Below are 11,578 nucleotides of genomic sequence, written 5' to 3'. Positions count from 1 at the left end.
ATGCTCCCCACAGGGAGGTTTGCCTGGCGCTTTCATTATATATATTTTAGGCACCAGGCAAAAATGTTCTTTTTCAACCAGGCCTTTGGCTGATAAATATCCTTCAGCCATTTCAATGTATCTGTGGGAAGGGGTGTGTGTGTTATTGTTTTGTTGTTTTGGTTTAACCATTTACTTGTGTTTTATCTTGTATTTGATTCTGTGAACTGCCCTGAGAACTTTTGATGAAAGGCAGTACATACCATATTTTTTCCATCTATAAGACACCCCCCTGTATAAGTCGCCCCCTATTTTGGGGGACTCAGATTTAAGAAAATGGGGGGAGATGTATATTTGTTTAAGGTGCTCCCTAATTTTTTAAAAAATAATTTTTATAGGTGCCCCCTAATTTTTTTACATTTTTTAAAGGGGAAAAACTAGTCTTATACATGGAAAAATATTGTAAATTCAATTCAATTCAGTTCATTAAATGAATAAATCTGGAGGGTGACACATTGGTTGTCCCTGACATAGCAGATAGTGAGTTTCAAGATGGGGGACCATGTTATACCAGCCTTGCTTAGCTTGGTCCCCTCCAGATTTTGGGGACCACAACTGCCAACAGCCCCAGTCAGCATAGCCAGTGGTCTGGGATACTGGGAGTTGTAATCCAAGAAACATTTCGAGGGCACTACATTAGGGACAGTTTTACTACATAACATTGAATAATGCATTAAGCAATTCCCAGCCCTCTTGATACAAGATGTAATATACATATTCAAAGATTCCCCTAATAAAATCTAATTTGCAATGCAGCAAAGTGCCACACACTCCGGCTGCCAAAGTGAGTGAAAAGGTCAAGGAAGGTTCAATGAAAAATGGGTTCCTTGAATCTTGTAACCAGCTGCCATTGGGGGGAGAAGACAAAGCAAGATCTCACCTAAAAACATAAAATCAGAGGGAATATACAAGAGGATATCCTTGTGTTCCTTTGATGATGTAGGGTGCAGGATATTTAGAGATTTAAACCTACCGTATGACCTCAGTGAGAAACAAACTGATGACCCATGAACTCTTTTAAAAATGCATTTCTATCTATTTCCATTTATAATCAACAGTTGTGGTTTCTTCACAATATTCAAATTCAGTACTCAAATAGAACACATTGTACTAGCCCATCCTGGAAGCTGCTTGACCTTGTGGCATGTTTTCTCCCTGTGGTCTGCTTCTACGCTACTCCAGTAAAGTAAGAATTGGACTCAAATCTAGGAGAAGCAACTTGGTGATACCTTAAGGTTATTCTTAGTCCTTTATCTAAAGCACTAGTTGGAGTTGGAGTTACTATTAATTATATTTATAGACCGCCCCTCATCATAAGATCTCAGTATGGTTCACAAGATAAAAATACTTCCTGCAAAATTGTCTATCAGTTGGGGATATTCAGGTGAGCAGTGACGTCCATGCTGTCCATGCATTCAGAGAATGTGCAGGGAGTATTGCTCTCACTTTGATTTGGTTTTGTGACATTGCCACATAAAAAGATCTGGCTACATAGCGCTGTGCCATAATCGCACTGCCTACTTGACCTCTGGTTTTTGGATCGCCATAGTGTCAGGCTTCAGGGAATTGGCTCCCCCCCCCCCCCGCCATGGCAGTAAATAAGAAGAGATAAAACGAGAGGAATGTCTTACCAGTTTGATCATGGGTAGGCAAACGAAGGCCAGGGGGACAGATCTGGCCCAATTGTCTTCTAAATCTGGCCTGCAGATCGTCCGGGAATCAGTGTGTTTTTAAATGAGTAGAATGTGTCCTTTGATTTAAAATGCATCTCTGGGTTATTTATGGGGCATAGGAATTCGTTCATTTCCCCCCAAAAAATATAGTCCCATCCCTCCAAAAGGTCTGAGGGACAGTGGACCAGCCCCCTGCTGAAAAGGTTTGCTGACCCCTGAGTCAGATTCTTTAATAATCACGAACCCATCTACCTAGAATATCAATGCTCCCAATTAAGGCTCACACCCCCTCCATCCCTATTAAGCTATATCACTCCTACATCTTGTAATCTGAGCTTGTACCCTCTGCGCTTTCTGTTCTGAGACTTTTTGAGTTCTTCTCAACCTTGGGTAGGGCGCTGGAGGAATGCTGTCCAAAGACTGTGAATCTGTTAACCCTCTCTCTCCCAGTGTTCCTTCTCCTAGCTGTTCCCCATCCAGTATTTCCCAGCTTCTGCCTTCTGAACTATGTCCCTCTGCAAACCACTGTTCCAACTCTACACTGTCCTCCTGCTCCTGCAAAGATTCAAGATCAGGATCAGGGGGAGGGGGTGGCTCCCACCATTCTTCCTCAGTGCAGCCCTCCTCAGCACGGTCCCTGACACATAGTCAACAAGAATAACCCTCTCTCTCAAGGAGAGCCAGTGTGGTGTAGTGGTTAAGAGCGGTAGACTAGTAATCTGGTGAACCGGGTTCGCTTCCCCGCTCCTCCACATGCAGTTGCTGGGTGACCTTGGGCCAGTCACACTTCTTTGAAGTCTCTCAGCCCCACTCACCTCACAGAGTGTTTGTTGTGGGGGAGGAAGGGAAAGGAGAATGTTAGCCGCTTTGAGACTCCTTCGGGTAGTGATAAAGCGGGGTATCAAATCCAAACTCTTCTTCTTCTTCTCAACATAAGAAATCCTGCCGAGAGGAGTAGCAAGCTGGTGTGGGAAAATGCAATCAAAGCAGGTGCCAAGTGGAACCCTTAGTGTGGGAAAACGTGAGGTTGCGGGGAACATTTTAGGTCTTCTCAACCCCATTTTTCACAACAAAAATGTTCTGTTTCAAACATTTGATGAAACCCAAAGAAGAGCAGATTTTGTCTTTTGTTTTGAATTCCAGTGACATAAGTTTCCAGTGATATTACTGATAGGGATTGTAGAATTGTAGAATTGTAGAGCTGGAATGGACACTTAAGTGTGACTCTCTGCAATTCAGGAATCACAACTAAGGAATCCTTGACAGATAGCAATCCAACCTCCAGTGTCCACCACCTTCTGAGATAGTCTATTTGACTGTTGAACAGCTCTTACCACCACTAAGTTCTTCCTAATATTTACCTGGAATCTTCTTTATTAACCCATAACTTTATGACAGAGCATTTATCTTCAGGACTAGCTGAAATTACAGCACTTTCTCTGACTGCTGGAGTTACATTTTAGAACTCTTGCTGGATTCAAGTGAAAGAGCACATACAATTTTACTTGCCTGCTTAGAAGGAGAAAATAATTCCAACAGGCTCCACATTAAATGTAGGACATGAACCCATACTAATTTTGTTTGATTTGATCACTGATTATTTATACTTTCTGCTTACCAAACAGTCAATGAGTGATGACAAGTTAGCATATGCTTAAGTTCTTCAGCAGTTCATTTGAACCTCATTTAATGCACACAAAGCAAAAAGAGCTGCAGTGAGTTTCAAATGATTTGGCGTTCATTAAAAATATATATGAACAAGCACAAAGGGAGATTTTCTTTCCCTTTCAAAATAATCCCTGAAATGTAGGTAAATCTTCCACAAGAGGGCATCGTGTTTCAGAAGGAGCCTCATCATATTGACTCAGTGAGAGGAAAAGGCTATAATTTAATGAACACCAGAACATTATTATGGTATTTTTTGCTTCCTAGGTGTTAAAGTATTATAGAGAAAAATACTCACATTTTTGCCATGTCAGGCATATATAGGTTCACTGGGAAGTACCAACATCCTACAGCTCAAACATGTTTAGACCCAAACATATCTGCCTCAAAAAATATTCTCTGCAAATTTAAATAGTGAATATTTTCTGCCAGTGCTTTCAGAGTATGCACATACAGTGGTACCTCGGGTTACATACGCTTCAGGTTACATACGCTTCAGGTTACAGACTCCGCTAACCCAGAAATATTACCTCGGGTTAAGAATTTGCTTCAGGATGAGAACAGAAATTGCGCGGCGGCGGAGCGGCAGCAGGAGGAGGCCCCATTAGCTAAAGCTAAGAACAGTTTCAGGTTAAGAACGGACCTTCGGAACAAATTAAGTACGTAACCAGAGGTACCACTGTACATCCCATGAATGTTTGCTATTCTGGATTCACATTTGTTGTTTGAAGGGCCCACCACTTTTAATGGTATATTTCAGCTGGCAGGCAATAGCTGGCAGTAACCTGACAGAATCTTACAGATTGCAGCCAACAGTTGAAAGTACCAGCTTAGCCAGTGTGCAGCAGCAGCCAGCTTTTGACGGTATCCGGCATCTAGCGGGGGATTTTTGACAAGATGTGACAGCTGACATCCAGTTGCAATCAGGATTTGACAGTATCTGAGGACAGATGACTCGCCACGGGATTTAGTAAATGTTATGTCAACTTCGTTCATTTGACTTAAAGAGGGGAGTGTCGATGTCAGCATCCAATTCAGGAATTGAAATGGGGAATTTCAAGGTCAGATTGTGGCATTAACATCCACATTGGGAGCATGATCTTCTTATTCCATCATCGCAGGTGTAAGTATCAACACTTCTGGTGGACACTGTAATGAGTAATATAATAATAATAATAATAATAATAATAATTTATTATTTATAACCCGCCCATCTGGCTGAGTTTCCCCAGCCACTCTGGGCGGCTCCCAGTCAGTGTTAAAAACAGTACAGCATTACATATTAAAAACTTCCCTGAACAGGGCTGCCTTAAGATGTCTTCTGAATGTCAGGTAATTCTTTATCTCTTTGACATCTGCTGGAAGGGCATTCCACAGGGCGGGCGCCACTACCGAGAAGGCCCTCTGCCTGGTTCCCTGTAGCCTCACTTCTCGCAATGAGGGAATCGCCAGAAGGCCCTCGGCGCTGGATCTCAGTGTCCGGGCTGAACGATGGGGGTGGAGACGCTCCTTCAGGTATACAGGAGGGCTAAGTAGGAATTATTTGGTTTGCCAATGGGGACACGTTTTTCTGCCTACTGCATACAGCTCTTCTTCTGGGGGGGGGGGGGTTGTGGCCTTAGCTTTTATTGTCACAGAAGTTTGGGTGGGCATTTGTGCTGAGAGGGAAGTAACATCCGCTTTCTGTTAGTAACGAAGTCAACTTGCGGGTGATAGGCCTTCTGCCAACCTATCATTCATTGCTGACCAACCTGACGGGCAGGCATTGGTGTAGTACTCCTGGGAACCTGTTGCCTGTCCAATAGGGAAGGAGTGGCCTTCCTCATAATAATCTAGCCTTCCACCTAAGGTTCCAGGGCAGATTACAGCATTAAAGTACAATATTAAAAACAATTTAGAGCAACTTATGTTTTGTAGGCTTTTGGGAGGAAGAAGAGAGGAATATAAATTGAAATGAGGATGATGATGAGGAGGAGGAGGATGAAGATGAAGATGATGAGGATAATCATCATCATCATCTACTGAAGATCTCTCCTGCATTTTTTTGCCATTCTGCACCAGTTGATCAGGCAATGTTGCATATGAAATTATCAAAATAGAACAAAAATTCAGTGAAAGCCTTGTGGATTTTTCTTGTGCTTACCTTTTATGGTGGCCAAGGAATAGTTAGTGCCATTTCCTTCACTCTACAGTTCTTCTTCTTATCAGTGGTCAGTACTCACCAATCTTCCCAGGTGCCCGTGCTTCAATTATTTGTGTTATCTATTAAATTTATATACGTAATGCTGGTGGTCAACAAAAGAGGTTCAAAGACTCTGTCAAGGCAAATCTAAAAAAAAAAAAGTAGTATAAACACCAACAACAGGGAAAAACTGCCCTGCAAGCACTCCAATTGGAGAACAGCCTTTACCCAAGGTGTCATGGGCTTTGAAGACACTCAAACTCAGGACGAAAGGGAGAAACGTGCTAAGAGGAAGGCACGCATGGCAAACCCTCACTGTGATCAGCTCCCTCCTGGAAACCAATGTCTCCACTGTGGAAGGAGGTGTGGATCCAGAATTGACCTCCACAGTCACTTAGGGACTCCCTTTTAAAACCATGTTTATGAAAGACAATCTTACTCGACTACGAGTGATCACCAAAGAAGAAGAAGAAGATAAGATGAGCTCAAAACTTCACACCCACCAAAATTCTAAATAAATGTTAAAGTACCAGAATAATGAGGCAGAAAAATGTGAGCCAGTTTCTCAGGATAAGAGACCTTTGGAGAAACTGGAGGATGGATTTTGGCACGGCTCTCGTTTATACTTAACACCATGCTTTGTTCCATCACATCACACCTATATCCTAGCTTGTCTAAAGGTGTTAATAATCATTTAAGTCAAAAGGTTAAGTAGGACATGTCTAAACAATGATGAGTAACTACAGAGGCATAATGATCTGGGGCACGTTGCCTGGAAATGGATATGTTCTCCCAATGCAAGTGCATCTTGGTGAAATCTGAAGTGAGCTGGGATCTCCTTCTCATTTAAAACTTTGGCAGATTTCAAGAACTGCCCAAATCATTTGGGGTTTGGGATAATGCTACATGGTCTTCCTAAACCAGCTGCCCTCTTAATAGAAAGATTTCAAAGGGTCTGTGAGTCCAGCACAATTTGTTGTGTGGGTGGGTAGGAGGAGTGATGGCATTTTGGTGACTTCCAGCATCTTCCATGTGATTGTTGTAACTGCAGAAGTTGTGGCTGTTTACATTTCATTCATCCTTCCACTTGTGGAGTTTGGGTTGGTTCACGTATGCCTGGGTTTACCTGGATGGCTCCACTTCTCCATTGATTATTCTCTTCACAATGTCTGTGTCTGGATTTCACTTTATTATCATGAGTAGTGCAAGTGATTCTGCTGAACTCTTATTGGGTGGGTGCTGTCTTTTCCCTGATGGAGTACTTCAACTTCCAGTTAGTGAGGTTTTGTTCGATCAATACACAGCGTGGAGGTGACACATTCCATTTCAAATGGTCCAGAAAATTCTTTCCTTTCATTCCTTTTAAAAAAAGACAAAAAAGAGGGAAATATATTTTGCTATAATTGTCAATGTCAGAGGATTTTATTAAACAAAAAGAAAAGAAAATGCCGTACTGGATTTTAGACTAATCAATTCCTCTTTTGTAAGGGATAACGGGAAGCCTGACTTTAGAGAGGAAGGGGGATTATAGCAGACTGTTTTGTCCATTTGTCCATTGCCGTGCTTACAATGTTTTACAGTGTTGCAAGGGCAAAAGACCTGATCCTTTTTCTTCCTGGATTCAAAAGTGCTCTCTGAGCCAACCCAATGACTTTGGTGGATTTGCTCTCCCCTAGCTACAAGAGTTATAAGAGAAATAAAGCGTGGACTCCTTTCTCTTGATTCAGATCCTATATGTTTCTGAAATCAGAAGTAGGGGGAAGGGATGTGAAATTTCACCAGGTTGGAGCATTGCATTTTGAGTATTATTGTTTGGATCTAAGGAATTACATTTCCTTTTATTTATTTACTTCAAATAATGCCACCATTTAACAGCAGAGGAAGGATCCAGAGAACTGTGTTTGATGTCTTTCATTCTACAAATAATCCCTCCTGTGGTATATGTGGGAATGTTCAGGGGGGCAGGAGAGGATATATTGTTTATTAATATCCTTCCTAACTTGTGCTAGCAAGTTCCTTTATGTAGCAGAGTTATATTCCCTTTGATATGCACAGCAGATAGCTGGTTACAGGCTCGTATGAGCCTCTCCCTATTATACAATTCAATCTGTCTCAGATTGAATTGTACGTTCCTGGTAAATTCCCTTTAATCCCTTTTAAAAGAATAAAGATGCAACAATCTTATTCATAGTTAATAAAAGAAGTTTACTCACATCAGTTCACAGTTAGATCCCTGAAGGCAGACTTAGTTACAAATACGTACATGTGGATCTACCCCATATGGGGGAATAATCCCAGTGCTTCTGCTAGCTGAGAGCTATCAGAGTAGTCCTAGCTAGAAGCTGGTCAAGTGAAGAAGGGAATCAAAAAGAGGGAGGTGTGCTGCATAACTCGTCCTCTTGTTACCTGGACAGGTTAGGCCATGCCCACCTTCTATCACATGCAAAAGTAAGGATACTCCAGCCAGAAGGTACAGGAAGTTTCGACTGGCTGCACCAAACATTCCCTCGCAAGTCTTCTCTAGCATTACAAGGAATGTTGTACTTGACTGCCTCTCATGGATCACATCCCACAGTATATACTCTGCAGCCTTCCTAGGTGCTCACCTTACCTGAATACCCCGTTACAACCTCTACTGGGCTTTCCTGTAAGCACAAGACGGTGGGGAGCCTGCCTACTGTACATCTGACAACTGTACTCCCCCCCCCAAGTGAATTTAAGGTTTGTTTATTTTTTACTGAGGTCTTTTACATTTTAAAGGAATCAGCACAGAAATATACTTTTAATGGTAAAGGGAAGCAATTCCCTTAAGACCAATGAACAATATCTGGGCTTAAAGCTCAAGGGAAGATGACATGAAGTCATTCCACCCATGGAGCTTTTTTCAGATCAGAAAATACAGGCAGCTGGGGAGGCTGCAGTGTGCTGGATAAATGTTCAATAGAAAACACACACACACACACAAACTACTCATGGCCACTTATAAAGTAAGCTCAACCCTACACTTGCAAAAATTGTGAAGAAATTCAACAGAGAATTGAAAGTACACTGAGAATAAGAGGAAAATGTAAACCTGGGTCTTAGGTTGGGGCCTGATCCGTTTTACTTGTAGTTCTTTCCCCATCTGCTGAAGCCCATTGATTTAGAGAAACTGAAATTCTGACCCCAAGGTATAATATGCAGTGATGAAAACAGTCTTGTCAAGAGAAGTCCATGAAAAAGCCCTCTAAATGCCTAGATTTCAAACGAGTCCTCTGCTATTATGCTAAGAAAGAATTGCAACAGGGAAAGTAAAGAATTGATATGAATGGAAATATTAGCAGGCTATTAAAATTAATGGGGACTTTCTTAGAAAAAATATTTAATTTTCTTCCTCACTATAAATTATTGCAAACTCTCCTGGTGAGATACTCTTAGTAGATTATTTGTAAAGAATAGCTTTAATTAATTCTTATTACATCCCTGTAGGTACAGGTTTTACTGAGTTATTAGAGAAACTGTTAAAGTTTACATTCATGTAGATTTATTTGCCCTTGAACATGTTTAATTAAGTTTGAAGAATGACAGGTTTTTTCAATTCCTTATGGATGTATTGAGAGAGAAAGAAGATATTCAGCAGTGGAGACTCTCTTTTAAAATAATAATAATTGTACATTTAATAAAGAATTATTCTGATTGTGTCTGTCTTCACTTTCTATAAAAGTCTCCTTTTATTGTCAATATTTTTCCTGCATTCGAATTTTGAACAGATATGTTACTTGCTTGGCATATATTCCTTGATCTCAGGTGAACGGGAATTGTTCAAAATGTTTTTTTAAAAAGGGTTAGCTTCCCTATTTCAGACTTCTATAAAGTCTGTAATGGGACACCACAACAGACTCAACCTTGAGGTGGAAACCTTCACCTCAAAAAGCATACTAGAGAGCTGGAAAAGGTTCAGAAAAAAGCAAGCAGAATGAATGAGGGGATGGAGTAACTGTCCTTTGAGGAAAAGTGTCAACAGCTGGGACTTCTTAATTTGCGTGCTGAGGTCTCCCAAAACACCCCTACCCCAATAACTCACACATCACTCATAATTTTTGTTTAAGGTTTTTGGCATAATTTTGGCCACAACTTTATTGAACATACAAATTGTGAGTGGTTGCTTAGGCATTGGTTATGACTATCTGCCCCCCCCCCCGCCTTGGGGACAGCACTGACTCCCGGATTCCAGCGAAAGCCAGTGTGGAGGAACAAGATCAGGGATAACTGGAGCTGCGGCACAAACCCTCAGCTTCTCCCCGCATGCTCCCAGGGGCTTACATGGCCCAAACCCGATTCCAGGGGTTTGGACGAAAGAATGGTAAGCCCCTGAATTCCTTTAACGGAATTCCTTGCAGCAGCAGCATTGGAGGGGCAGGCCCAGCCAATCCATACCCCTCCTCCAACCAATTTAAACCAATGCCTAACCGCCAACCGTACAAGTTGTGACGATTTGCTACGCAGTAGGCAAAAACCAAATGGCACACACTAATCAGCCAAATGGAAACATTCCTACCAGGCCCCTGCACCAAGGCAGACGACCCCATGACAGGCATAGCAAGGTCAAAGCACAAGCCCAAAACAAGGGAGGGCAGGCAGGTGATCCGGTGCCCACAGCAAAAGAGAAAGCAGATTGCTGTGAGCATTGCTTAAATTACCTCTGTTCCCACCTCCAAATTGGCAACATCAATTTCACCCCAGCAACACCATCCACCAATCCGAGCCGGGCCCCTTCAACCTATCCTGCCTGGCAACTACGGGGTATCTTGCCTGGCCCCATCCGCAACACGCGCTCTCCTTTAATTGAGAACACACTTTAAAGAAAGAGGTGATATGATAGAATTATAAAATTATGCATGAGAAGGAGGAAGTGGATAGAGAAAACTTTTCTCTCTCACACAGAGAACATTAGAAGTTATGGACTTCCAATGTATCATTTATTCCAGCCACCACCCTATGAATGCCTTTTCTACCAGGGCCCTCATTTGTAAGCTTGTTGTTGAGTAGGGAATACTTTAAAGCCATAACTGGCAACGTGTTCAACTCATTAGCTACAGTAAATGTCATATAAGGGCTACATGAGTTTTAGTTTCTTTAAATCCCCACAGCCTTAAATAAAAGGATATAGACGAAGCATAGAGGTAGCTGTTGGAGGCCACACTGAGGAGAAAATATCTTTTCATTAGAGCTTCTAAAACATAACATATAGCAGAGCCTATAATGTCCGCTTCCTTAGGAATTGCAGGAAGGAAAGGAAGGAACAAGTCTGGAGAAAAATCAGAAGTTCTTGAGGAGAGGATGGTTTAATCTCGTTAGGATTAACCATGGACAAAGTAGGCAAAAGTTACTTGAACAAAACAAGAGAGCTAGCAACTATTTTTTAAACTTATCACCACTCATTGTTATAGAAAACTAGAGACCTACTGAGAGAAAGAACCGGTAACGATCACTAGACATGTAGCAGAAAACTTTTTTTATTTATTCATTTATAAAGAGATTGTGAAGAATGGCAAGTTTAAACCCAAAGTTTCCATTCCAGAGTTCTTCCTCTCTCCCACCTTCATCTCCCCAGCACCCTCAAAACTGCTCTGGATTGTTGGGGACCTTCCAGAGCACCTATTCGGTGCAGAAGTGGAATGCATAGCTAGAGGTTTCCAAGATCCATTCAGTTTCAAGCACTTTTTTTTTTTGCAATTCTGACACCCCTGCTCTGATTTTTTATGATAATGGTAGAATATATTTAGCTTGAGTTCCATGCAGGGCAGAAACTTGGTATTATTATTATTAGTAGTAGTAGTATCTCTAGATTCTTTGCTGTGGTCCCTAACCGGGTACCCACTGCAATGCACAAAGCTAGGCAATATTCAGACTTCACACATTTATTCAGGCACAGACAGTTAATGATATAGTTCATGTTTCCTTGTTGAATTATGAGAATTGAATGCTGAAAAATGCTGGGAAATGGACAGGTTGTGGTCTGGAAGAATGAATTTTAATA

The sequence above is a fragment of the Podarcis melisellensis genome (assembly GCF_964234715.1).
Source record: "Podarcis melisellensis genome assembly, chromosome: 6".
NCBI lineage: Eukaryota > Metazoa > Chordata > Lepidosauria > Squamata > Lacertidae > Podarcis > Podarcis melisellensis.
This window is presented reverse-complemented; position numbering follows the sequence as displayed.